This window comes from Solanum lycopersicum, chromosome 8 (assembly GCF_036512215.1).
Source record: "Solanum lycopersicum chromosome 8, SLM_r2.1".
In the NCBI taxonomy this organism is placed as follows: Eukaryota; Viridiplantae; Streptophyta; class Magnoliopsida; order Solanales; family Solanaceae; genus Solanum; species Solanum lycopersicum.
This window is the reverse complement of record NC_090807.1, coordinates 61,870,180-61,883,733: the sequence shown is the minus strand read 5'-3', so window position 1 is coordinate 61,883,733 and position 13,554 is coordinate 61,870,180. Positions and strand designations below refer to the sequence as shown.

The 13,554-nt window shown below is 27.7% G+C and overlaps 1 long non-coding RNA gene across 1 annotated transcript; it reads left to right on the top strand.

The window, feature by feature from the left end:
- The first annotated feature begins 1,589 nt into the window (after positions 1–1,589).
- LOC101249288 (uncharacterized) lies at positions 1,590–2,631 on the top strand. The gene is made up of 2 exons (XR_183045.5): positions 1,590–2,272; positions 2,381–2,631. It is a non-coding gene; the product is annotated as an uncharacterized lncRNA (long non-coding RNA).
- Positions 2,632–13,554: the final 10,923 nt, after the last annotated feature.

The following is a 13,554-nucleotide window of genomic DNA, read 5'->3' as shown; positions in this document are numbered from 1 at the left end:
CCTCCCCTTTCCTTCCAAACAATATTCTCTAACTTGCATAGCTCAATTCTTCTTCTTCCTCTCTTTTTTATCATTAACAAATATGATTAAAACTTGAAATTACCAAGAAATCAAAAAGGTACAACTCCGTATTTAGTTATTTTTAGCAACTTTGTTTATGGGTTTTGTGTAATCATGTTTTTTTTTTAATTCAACCATATGGATTGATGTTGTTTTAATAAAACCACTTTGATTTTAACTTTAAAGAGTGAAGGAAGAAGACATTTTCAAGTGGTGAATAAGACATGTTCTACGACTGATTCAAGAAAGGTAGGACATTTGAAGAAGTTGAAATCGACAAATTGGACATTTCTTTCGCTGTGAAGAAGATGAATGAAGAATTTTTTTTGATTTTCAGCAACAATGATGAGATGTGGAAAAGAAAGAGATGAGAAAAAAAAAGGGGGGAGGGGGGGGGGGGGGGAATCTAGGGTTGGATAAATAAAAGGGGAAGATTTGGATCGTTAAGTGTGTCAATCAAACACATTAGTTTTTTTTCACTTCACGTGCTCAAAAGGCGTGCCTCAAACGATAGGTGACAGGTCAGCCAAGTGTGTTTGATAGGTACACTTTTTGAGTGGTTTAAGTGTTCAATAGGAAGGAGCTCTTGTTAAAGTGTCTATACGGAAAATCTTGACAATTTCTAGGGGCCGTTTATGTGTTTTGCTTTATAAAAAAGCTTTGAGGAGGATAGTGGACTACACATATCTTACACTTACCTCGAAAAGTAAAGAGGTCATTTCCATTGTCCGATAGATTATTAACTCAAAAAAAATAAAATATCAAAAACATTTCGACCTAAAAAAAAGAAAAGAAGAAATAATAAAATACTAGAGACGTATGACAATCCTATGTTAAAAGGAACAATTACTTCAACAAAATATGACAATAATTAGAGTACACAAAATAATAAATAGCAACAGAATAGAATAACAAGAGTAATACTATCAACACTATTACGAAAGGATAAGTTACAGAACACCCCATTAACATTCTATGTATTTCTTGTCCTCTAATCCATATATAATTTTCTATCTACACTACTAATTAAAAAAATAATGTTTAGCGACGGATAGTAGCAACGAGCAATATTCCATCAATACATAACGATGAATTTACGACGGAATAATCATTTGTTGCAAAATGAACAAATAATTTTTAATTTATAATATAACAACCGATTTGCAACAGAATATTTAATTTGTTGCTAATATTAGCGTAAAAATTTGGCTCCTAATTTTTCCTACGAATTGAGTAACAAAATAGTAATGACAAATTTTATTAATATTGGGCGACAGAATTAGTGACGGAAAAAAAGTTGCTAAACTATTAAATATATATTTATGAAAATTATATTATATAGTAACGAAAATATCCATCAATATAACTTTTTACTAAAATATATTTTTATTTGAAAGCGACGGGTTCTAGAATCCGTTACTAATTCGTTGAAAACTCCAATTCTGATTTAAATTACTCTCATTCAGTCTCGTTTATCCATCACGATTCATCAAACTTTAAGAGTCAATCTCATCCACTTATCCAAATTTGAACGAATAGTCCTGATTTAGACCTTGCTTTCCTATTTTTATATAAAAGACCCCAAACCCTCAATTTTCTTCATTCTCCTCCTCTCCTCTCCTCTCCTCTCCTCTCCAAATCCGCCGCCCAGATCCCTTTTGCCCTCCTCTCCGAATCAGCCGCCCGGATCCTTTTTGCCCTTCTCTCCATCCTTCTTTCCGATCAGTGCAACCCTAAAAATGAGCAACAAACAATTTCGTCAAGCAGTAGCCGCAAAACCAGCAGCCGGAAAGAAATGGGGAGCTCGAACAGGCGCGTGAAGACCATCAGTGAACCTCCATCGATGGCAGCCCCAATCGGCGAGCAACCAAGCGACTAGACGGTCTCCGTCCGCAACATTTTCAGTCTGCTAAGAGTTTCCTATTTTTTACAAAAGATCCCTAACCCTCAATTTTCTTCATTCTCTTCTCCTCTCCTCTCAAAATCCGTCGCCCAGATCTCTTTTGCCCTCCTCTCTATTTTTCTTTACAGACAGTGCAACCCGAAGAACAAACAACAAACAACGTCATCCAGCAGCAGCTGCAGAACCAGCAGCTGGATAAAAATGATGAGCTTCAACAAGCGCGCTAAGACCACCAATTTCAATCGGCGAGCAACCAAGCGACCAGGCAATTTTTGTCCGCAACATTTTGCAGTCTACTGAGAGTCTCAGGTTTGAACCCCTCCCCCAACCGTCTTTCCTTCTTAATGTTTTATGGTGTTTAAAAAATTAGAACTTTGAATTGATTCTTGATGTGAAATTTCTACAAAGCAACTGCAGCATTGATGCAGAAACTATGTGGGAGCTTAAAACTTTGTCATAAATTACAACAAGAGCAAGAGTAAAGCTACATTGAGTTTCTTTCAGCTTTTTAAGTTATTTTGTGTAGATTGGAGATGAGCATTTCTTTGTTTCACTTCATTTTGTAGAGTTCGGGTTCAAAGATTGTTGATGCATTAAAAGAATTCGATCGTCTTTATTGTATATACATAATGTAATATATATTCTCTTGTGGCTCTTTGCTTTATAAATATGTAAATGCATACAAGTACTCATGTTTAAGGTGGGGGAGAGACACATAATGCAAGCATGATCATCATCTAGTGGTAATAAATTACAATGATTCATTCAATTAGGGTTCATTCATCATTTTGTTGCTAATACTCTTCATCCAAGAATGAATTATTTGATTATTTATGTTTGTAGATTCTGATAGCGACAGTTCCTCTTGATGTGAGGAAATCTTATGTAAGTGGATGAGCATTAGCTAATATTACTTTTTTAAAAAATATATAATTAGTTGTGAATATAACGATATGATAACTTGTTTATTTTTGTGAATATTTGTTAATTATCGTGAATTCAATCTATTATTTCTAATTTTAACAAATATGAAAAGCCAAGGGCTTGATCAGGCCATTTCCAGAAATATTTTCATAATACGAGTGGCTATCTTTAACATTCAATTCATTCATCAGTCTCTAAAGTATTCTTTACTTGCTTAATTTGTAGGATATACATTTCAGAACTGATGTTTTGACTCCTAGTGTCATCTAAGTAACACATTTCATGACATCTGAAATGTAATTTCTACAAATAAAGCAAGTAAAGAACACTTGAGAGACTGGTGGAAGAACTAAATGTTAAAGATAGTCACTCGTATAACGAAAATATTTCTGGAAATGGTCTAATCAAGTCCTTGTTCATATATGTTAAAATTGGAAATAACAGATTGAGTTCACTATAATTAACAAATATTCACTAAAATAAACAAGTTGTCAGATCACTATATATACAACCAATTATATATAAAGAAAGTAATATTAGTTAATGAGCATCCACTTGCGTCAAATATTCTCACATCAAGAGGAATTGTCGCTATAAGAATCTGCAAACACAAATAATCAAATAATATATTCGCCGACGGAGGGTATTAGCAACAGAGTGATTAATGAACCCTAATTGAATGAATTGTTATAATTTATTACCAGTAGAGGATGATCCTGCTTACATTATGTTGCCTCTCTCCCACCTTAAACATAACTACTTGTGTGCATTTTACCTGTTCAAAAAGCAAAATGAAGCACGATATAATATATAGCTAATTAAGACTAAAGACTTCTACTCAATGCAACAACAATTTTTAATCCGAATTCTACAAAATGAAGTGTGAAAACTCATAACGCTTATCTCCAATCCACACTAGATAACTAAAAAAGCTGAAAGAAGCTCAATATAGCATTACTCTTGCTCTTGTTGTAATTTGTGAGAAAGCTATTGAGTTCCCACATACTTTCTGCATCAATGTTGCAGCTGCTCTATAGAAATTTCACATCAAGAATCAGTCCAAAGTTCTAATTTTTTAAACACCATAAAAACAGTAAGAAGGAAAGAGTGGGGGGTTCAAAAATCGGACTCTCAGCAGACTGCAAATGTTGTGGATGGAGACTGCCTGGTCGCTTGGTTGCTCACCAATTGGAGTTGTTGCTACCAATGGAGGTTCGCTTGTAATTTTTGCGCACTTGTAGGAGCTCGCCATTGCTATCCGTAGGGGTGTGCATTCGTTTTTACGGTTCGGTTTTATACTATTCGGTTTGGATTTTCGGTTTTTGATTTTGAAGAAGTATAATTCAATCCGAACCAAAATAAATTTGGTTTGATTCGGTTTTTCTCTTTTTGATTTGAATTTTTCAGTTTGGTTAATCGGTTATGTAAATAGTTAGAAACATAACAAAGTTATATTTGCAATTATATATATATATATATATATATATATATATATATATTTATATATATATGAAAAATTATATTTAATAGTTTAGCAACCTTTTTTTCGTCAATAATTTCGTCGCCAATATTAATTAAATTTGTCACCACTATTTTGTTACTAATCCGTAGGGAAAATTAAGCGACAAATTTTCATGCTAATCTTTAGCGACCGATTAAATATTCCATTGCAAATCGATTGCTATATTATAAATCAAAAAATCATTTGTTCATTTTGGAGCAAAATGGTTATTCCGTCGTAAATTCATCGTTATATAGTGATGGAATATTGTTCGTCGTCAATATCTGTCGCTAAACTTTTTTTTTTTTAATGACTAAGGCATTCATGTACCTACTCTTTGCATATTCCAATTATATAAACCTGATTTTTCGCATAGTTTCCTCCATCGAAGCCACTTGTATTGAAATGTGTTAAATATGTTGTGATTATCATGTTGATGTATATACCATAAATTGTCATAAACCATAGTTAAAATAAAATAAACAATAATGAATAAATAAATTTTAGGTTGAGGTGTGTATATCTCACCCTCTTTAAAGATATTCAAGATCATTGTGGTATATTATACATCTATATCAATTCAATAGTATAACTCTTAACTTGTCCCTTTTAGGATACAATAACCCAACAACGTCATATAACTCAAACAAGTTGAATTAGTTGAAGAATGCAAAAGTAATATACCAAAAAAATATTTTTCCTTATTTCAGTTATCTCTTTCACACACTAACCTCAAGATAACACAATAATACTTCTCACTTTGTTCTCATTTTTTTTTACAACACAATAAAGAAATATATACATTCTTTACGGCATCTTCAACTCAATCCTCTATTTAACTCTCAAAATAGAGTTCTCTATTTTTTCGAACAATCAACTCCAACCCAATTCTCTATTTACTCTCTAAAACGAAATCTTTTTTTCTCTCCTCAATATTATATTATTATTTTTATTTCATTCTTATTTTCTTATTTCATAATATAAATTCTTTATTTCTTTTTTCTCATATAATTACTTTATATAGTTTTTAATATGATATAAGATTGTATTTTATTTTAAATTTTTAAATAACATAAATTACAAGAAAATATAATGTAATACATAAATTAGGGGACATATTCAAATAAAAGTGACATACAATTATATAAACACTCAATTTTAAAAATCACTATGTTGCTCCTGTAAATGCTCTATTAATGCATTACAGAGATTAAAATGAGCATTTTTGTACAAATATTTGTGACTACCTGCAACGAGAACAACAAGGAATACTTGAAAAAGAAATCTACAATCACAACCGCAGTCACAAACGCAATCACGACCACGATCGCAATAATTCTCAAAATCGTATGGTATTTTTTTTCCGAATAGTGCTAGATCTGGAACAGACCAACCGGATTATTATGTTATGTATTATATTTTATCTTGTATTTAAATTATTATATTAAGTAATGTATTGTATTGTTATCTTGTATTATTTATGTATTGTATTGTTATCTTGTATTTAAATTATCATATCATGTATTGTATTTTTAAATTAAATTTTTCATCTTGCCATTTTATTTTTGTGTATTCTTTATAATGAAAATTAATAAATTTTATTATTGATGAAAATTAAAAAAGAAAAATTAAAATTTATTAGTTTGAAATTAAAGTAGTATATATTTAAAAATATTTTTTAAAATATTATATTACATTAAAAGAAATATGAATATTAGAGATTTAATTAATGAAATTATATGTAAATAATATGTTAATTAGAAAGTAATAGAATAATAATAAAATGCTAAAAAAGTGAATAGAGAATAGAGCGTGATTTGAAGATATGTTAGAGTGTCTGTTGTCTATTTTACTGTCCAAATATAATGAATGAAGAGTAAAGTAAAGATGGGTTGGAGATGATCTCGTATAAATGTACGTAAGATTTCTTTTACAAATAAATGTCATGAATGTGGATCGTCATTTGTAAAACAATTAGTAAGAAATAATAAGAACATGTCATTATGATTATATGAGTTATAAAAATCATATATATGATATCGTTTTCTCCACCTTAAACGTACTCACTATGATGCACTTAATATTTTGGATAAATGATAGAAATCACATACTTTTAAGGTAAAATTATCATTTGTCCTTTAAAAGTTTATAATTATAGAAATCCTACAAACTGATACATTAATTTGATGTGCGAGATACATAATCGTTAAGTAAGATATTACATTTTATACATGATACACTAATCTGATGTAAATTTTATACATGATACACTAATTTGATGCGTGAGATAGATTAATTTGATGTGCGAGATACATTCATTTGATGCGCTGATACATTAATTTCATGTGTGAAAATTAGAAATTTTAGAAATTTGTAAAACTATTAAGTGATAATGATAATAAAAATATTTAGAGATACGATTTCTATCATTTTTTCTAATATTTTTGTTTTTAATATTAAAATGCACGATATCACACCATCATCATGATAGTGAATAAGACGGATTTCTTAGATGTTATTTCCTTTTTGAGGGATGTTGATTAGTATGTTTGAATATTCACAATTGCCTTTAAAAAAACAAATTTAAAAATAATATTTGCAATTGCCTACCTAAGCAAAATCATTTTTAAAAAAATAATAATAATCAAGTTTTGCATTAACAAAGTAATTAAGTAAAATTAAGACACATTCCTGATTTAAGAGATGCTTATTAGGAGCAGGTTGGGTATGAGGTGATTGAGCTTAACCCTCAAACTTTTGATTTGCCTAGCGTAGGGGTATCAAATGGGTGATTTGGGTTATTAAAAGGGAAAATTATATATAATAGCAAACTAATAAGCTAAATTAAATGGAATAGCCAGGGTTTGATTTATTTGTGCTCCATAGCAAACATTAGCTAAAATTTGCCAGCGTCTCTCACCCAAAAATCTCGCTCGCCACTCTCCATTCTCGCTCGCCTCTCTCGCTTTATACACAGAAGTGTATAATTCTGTTTCTGTTTTGTATAAAGCAAGAGAAAATTGTATATACACATGCAAAAATGTATATCTTCGTGTTATACACTTAATTATACAATTTACAAACATTTTACTTCAAATATTGCAGAGAAAAGGCCAACGAATTATACAATTGCGAATTAACAATTTTAGTGTAATACAATTTTCTCTAGCTTTATACAACAGAAGTGTATATATTGTGTTTCTGTTTTTGTATAAAGCGAGAAAAACATATATCTTCTTGCTATACACTTATAATTATGCAATATACATACATTTTAATTCAATTCAACTATATGCAAAACAAATTATACAATTGCAGCGAAATAGGCCAGCGAATTATACAATTTAGGTCAGCGAATTACACAATTGTATATGTATAGCAAATTATACAGTTTTATGTTTGCTATGGAGCGCAATTACGCAAAGTTTGTTATAGCATACAAATATGAATTTTTTGTTTGTTATATGTGAAAGTTGCCCTTATTAAAATGGGTTGAAATAGAAGTCGGGTTGGGTCTTGACCAATTCAAGTTTACTCTGGGCTCAAATGGGCTAAAAACGGGTTGGATCTTGACTCACCTAATTTGACCGGATTAATCTAAAAAAATTCAACATATTGATATTCAACTTTTATAATCACAATTTAAAATTTAGCTCGAGAATTTTTTTATAAAAAAAAGTAACAAATGGATAGATAAATCTTAAAAGTTGTTAAATAGATAATAATTCATACCTTACATATAGGATGATATCTTAATAAAAAGTTTTAAAGCGGGTCGAAATTGGAGATTGAATTAGGCTTATTTGAGGATTCCCTTTAAATGAGTAATCCTTGAATGTGTTGAGATTAAACCTAATTTAAATTATTTTAAGTCAATCCTTAAAATTTTGGGCGAGTTGGACGGGTTACCTATGTTTGGGTTCATTTTGACATCCCTAATCCAGCGTGACAAATTTCTTTATTAATCCGTCCCACTTTGCTTCTCCCTGCATAATTTTTATAATATTTTCTTTTCTTATTTAAATTTGATACTAAAATAAATTCATTTTTTCATAAACTTATATTAATTTAATAAATAATGACTTAAAATTTTATTTTTTGAGGTCAATTAGGATACATGTAAGAAATCGTTTTTTAATGAAGTATTTTCATTTATTATCTTAAATATTTTAGTAGCTTTAAAGAAATTATCTTAATAAATAATGTTTTATCATTGTTATATTCCCTCCCATTTTAAAAAGAATGTCCCTATTTTCTTTTTAGTTTGTTTCGAAAACAATGACCCTTTTTTTTTGGCAACACTTTAACTTTAACTTTCCACATAACATGTTTAAGATTACAAGATTAAAGAGCATTTTGGTACATTACTTTAATTTAGAATGATAGATTAAAAAGTCTTTTTTTTTCTTATATTTCGTTCCAAGTCAAACTAGATTTTCCTTTTTGAAACCGAGCAAATAACGTGTTAAAAGTTAAAATCAAATTTGAACCATCATAAAATCAGATATACGTGCAATCCACTCCACCCCACCCTATTGTCATCCCAATTTTCAACTAAGAATTTGATGATTTAGAAATACAAACAATGATATATAGTTGACTGCATTTAAAAAATGTGAAATTCGTGATTAACATATATCGTCAGTGAAATTTTTCTCTTCGATACACTTGTTAAATAAAACAAATCTTATTTTAATATCTATAATATTGAACTTCAGTATATATATGCAAATATTGGTCTATTCCTTTTCTTCTCTTCATTCACTCAAATGTTTAGAACCTTCTGCTAACTTTATTTATAACCAATATATATGTCCACATACAACAACTAAATTTTAATTTTTTTAATTATTCCTTTTTTTTTTTTTGAATGCAATCAAATAATGGTTCAAACATACGAATTTTCCAAGGAAAAAAAAAGTCCCAACATACTTTCATTTAAAAAATACGCGTTAGTGAAAAATTGAAAAATAATAATTTGTAATTTTTTCTTATATAATTATGAAGACTTGAAAATGACTATTTATGATTTATATTTTGGGAAAATGACAGAAATCAAATATTTTTAAGGTAAAATTATTATTTGTCCCTTATAATTTTATAATTACAGAAATTCCTCAAACTGATACAATAATATAAGTGTTGATACATTAATTTGATACACGAGATATATTAATTATTAAGTAAGATACATTATATTTTATACATGATACACTAATATAATGTACATTTCATTCACGATACATTAATCTGATACACGAAAATATTAATTTAATGCATTGATACATTAATCTGATGCATAAAAATATAAAAATTTAAAAATTTATAAAAGAATAATATTAATAATAAAAAAATTAAAAATGAAATTTTTGTCATTTTTCGTTTTTTTTTCTTCTCAAAACTTGACGTGCCTCCAAAGGATTTTTTGGACTATGCAAGGCCCACATATACGTGTGAATATCACCTTAGGATATATTCTCCTATATTCTTCCGTGTCAAAATTAAACTCTATGGTCCAAAATCAAATACCCCATCAAAATAATTAAGAGAATTAATAACTTACATACACTCAAATTTTATTAGATTTAGGTATGTTTATATACGTCCAAATACATGTACCTTAGAATATATAAGTTAAGTTTGTTTTAGATAAATTGTATTCAAGTGAATTTATATGTATTTTTAATATATAATAGATCTCAATAGATATTTTCTTATGTATCTAATATTTCAGATACATGCGAATCATACATAATATTTTAAAAATATGAATATAATAATATTTATTAGTGAAGTATATTTAATTATGTAAATTTTCTCCTAAAATAATATATATGATTAGTAAAATAAATTTTATTACGTAGTTTCTCCCGAAGAGTCTGTCCAGTCTCCGCTCCAAAATAAATATGTGGTTTTACTGCATTTTGTGTCTATCGTGAAAAAATAATAAAAATATATCTCATACTTTTCTTTTATAATTACTTTAAAAAAGAATGACACATAAATTTATTATCCACAAATATTTAATTATACATTAACATTTCAGTCACAATGGGTCGTATATATTTGACAAAAAAATTTTTAAGATGTACTCCTTTATTTAAAAATTTATTTATGAATATGTGTAGTTTTGAAATATTGCACCGTCTTTTCATATTACTTAAATTTTATATCTAGTCAAATTATATAATTGAGATGGAGAAATACTAAATTATCTCTATTAATTTATTAGATGTTCTTTTAGTATTAAATAATATTACAAAAGAATAGTTAAACTTTATTATTTATATAAGAATATACTTGAAAATAATTACTATTCTAATTTCGCTTCTATATTTTTTTTCACACTCATAAAGTCATAAACTCAACATTTACCATCTCATCATCTTGGTGAATACTTACCGTACTGTTTTTTAATCAAGATATAATTTATCGTAGTTAAATAATTTTTAAAAAATTTAGAGAAAATGGTGTAAAGTCCTTCTAAACTATACCTGAAATTTCAACTAGACACTCCAATTTCACGGTTATTACCCTCTTGAACTGTTTAAAACTGATATAAATTTACTCTCTAAATGATTATGTAGAAACAGTGAATATATCTCACTCTCTTAAAGAGAGTGAGGACCAAAACAAATAATAAATTTTATTTTTAAAACTTTCTTTTCATAAATATGTGTATTTCTAATTATTCTTTTTTCTTATTTATTTCCTTTCTTCTTCACAACAACATAAACTAAATCTCTCGTATCACTCACCTTCTCTAAATTTGGATCCACCATGGAATTTCATTATTCTTCTTGATTCTAGAATTTGTTTTCAATTTGTGCACGAAATTGAAATTTTTTGAAAATCAATTCCTTATTAATATTATTAAAATTTATAATCATCATGTCTAACCACATGGCCAAATGGATTAGCAAATTCTTATCTTGATTTTTTTGTGCTTAGTTTAATAATTTAAATTCAAGTTCAGAAAGAATTTTGGATTGTCAACGAAACCCATGTGTGATTTTGAAAATAGAAATGAAAAGATCCATTGTTATGTATCCATTACCTCAATTTGAAGAATTCAACAAATTCATCCATGAAAATAACTTGAGTATCAATCAAATAGTAGATGAAACAGTTAGAACTAAAATTTTTACTAAATTTTACCTTTCAAATTGAAAAACTTTTGATGTTTGCAAGAAGATGAAAATGGTGGGAAAAAGATTATTCAATTGCAAAAAATGAAAGATTATCAAATATTTATAACTTTACCTTTTAACAATAAAACTTGAAATTTCATAACTGTACATTCCATAAAGGTAAGTTTAAAACTAGCATAAATAAAAAACTTAGAAATTTTCTCTTCAATGGCAAAAAACGGAAAAAGAAAAAGAAAAGAAGAAAATAGCTGGAAATAGAAAGAAAAAAATATAAAAGAAAAATAAAACAAAGAAAGACATCATAAATTTTTTATTAAAAATTAATATATATGACGTGGCAGGCAAGTGTGTTCACTCTCTAACAAAAATCTGAGTGTGACCTTTTAGGAGGCTATATATTTCATTTTTAAAATGTTTTGAGGAGTATTAAGTACCCCGCAATGTATGAGTATGTAGTTGAAAATCCAGGAATAGATTAACGGGTTTGACTCTTTTCTCAAAAAACTATGATAAAGTATAGCTATGTATATTTAAATACATACTATTATGTATCAATTTATTTGATGTAAACATTGTAAGTTTTTACTTACTTTCTCCATTTCTATTTACTTGTCCAATTTTGACTGAGCACATTTATTAAGAAAATAATAATTAACATAGTGAATTTATCATTTTATTTTTATAATTAAATAGATAGAATTTCAAGTCAATTTACTCATTAAAGATATTCTACCTTTTTCAAAAACATTAACTCTCCAAATAAATCGAATCTATAACTGGTAAAAAGATATTTTTTTTCTTGATTAGTCAAAAATGACAAGTACAAAAGATAAGTAAAAAATCAAAATTGAACAAGTAAAAAGAAATATATAAGGGAGTATATAATCTATATATTTGAAGAATCTTGTAATTTTCAAGTAATTAAATTTGATGCCCAGCAATGCATAATCTGTATTTAATCAAGACTTTAATATAGTCGAGTGAAAAAAGAAGAAAGAAGTTGATTTTTTTGAATAGTTTGAAGTTGACATTTGATTTTCAAAAATTATTGTTAAATGTATTTAGTCTTTTTTGGTCAAAATATAATCGTTCAAAAGCTTTTCAATCGTGTTAAGCAGCATTCTAGATTTTAAAATAAGGAACATTTTTAAGCTTAAATAAATATATTTTACGAGTCATTTTGCTAAAGTCAATCCACTTAATCAAAATTGACAATAAAAAAACAAAGATGACAATAAAGAACTGTTTATTTGAAGAAAAATCTAATACAATTAACCATAATATATTGGAAGAATAGTGTTTTTCGTACCCTCAATTATTGTTATATAATTATAACATGTGATTTTGATATCTTTTTTTGAAAGTTATAAATGCTTAGCGAAATATTATAAAGACTAAAATAGAAATTTATGATATTTAAGGAACTTAGAGTCTATTTGGATTGGATTATTACAAGTAGTCAAAATATTTTTTAAACATTTACAAAAAGGTGGATAAATAAATAAAAATGATTAATTTTAAGCTAAAATAATAAAAATAGATACATAAAATAAAATTTATAACTTTAAGTCAAAAATTAAAAGCCATTCAAACTAAATGAGAAAAGCGAAAATTTCCTAAATAATATTTCTTGGTATCTTCTCATTAGGGCTGTTCAAAATCGAATCGAAATTGATAAGCGAACTGATAAAAAAGTTATTGGTTTATATTATTGGGTTATTGGTTTAGTGATTTTGATGACGATTTTGATTTTTTTGTTATCTGGTTATCGGTTCTCAACTGTTTAAAGTTTTTTCTTAACGGGTTAACAGATAACCCGATAGTAAATTAAATAATAATATTTATACCATTTTGTATATAAAGTCCTCGATTTAGAGTTTAATTTCCTACTTTTATTTTTGGTTGTCTCAAATACTTGATTATTCTACAATGTAAAAGTGTTTGTTTTTTAGCAAGATGTAACTTGTGAACTCAAGTGCATGATTTATTTAGTTAGTCCCCTTGTTTCTAATTGA